We start from the raw sequence: 541 nt of genomic DNA, 5'->3' as shown, positions 1-541 counted from the left end.
CTCCCTCTCTCCCTCTCCCTGGTGCCTGGTTACATGAGGGTCTCAACTGAGACACCATTTCCTCTGACCCTCAAGTCCAAGTTAGCTGCCACTTTGCATGTCTCCCCCATTGCAGCTCCTACTCAGTGTCCTTGGGAGGCCGTGGGAACTGCTGGAAAGGGATGGGGCTCTGAGCAGAGTGCCGGGTTCGGGCCCCAGCTCCTCACCTTGCTCACTGTGTGACCCTGGACAGGGCCCTGGGCCCCTAAGTCTGTTTCCCCCGCTGTGAAAGGGGGGCAACAGCAGCTGTGCTGTTCGGAGGGTTTCACCAGACCCAGCAGAACTGACCACCCTTTCATCTGCCTTCCTCCCTGGCTGGGCTGCTGGACCAGCCAAGGAGATGGGTCTGTCTTATCTCCTGACCCCTGGCACAGTGCCTGCACACGGTGGGCACTCTACCAACACGCACTGAGGCCCTAGCCAGGTCACTCAGTTGGTTAGAGCATCGTCCCCCTATGCCAAGGTTGCAGGCTGGATAACTGGGCAGGGCACATACAAGAAT

This window comes from Myotis davidii, unplaced genomic scaffold (genome assembly GCF_000327345.1).
Source record: "Myotis davidii unplaced genomic scaffold, ASM32734v1 scaffold428, whole genome shotgun sequence".
In the NCBI taxonomy this organism is placed as follows: domain Eukaryota; kingdom Metazoa; phylum Chordata; class Mammalia; order Chiroptera; family Vespertilionidae; genus Myotis; species Myotis davidii.
This window is presented reverse-complemented; position numbering follows the sequence as displayed.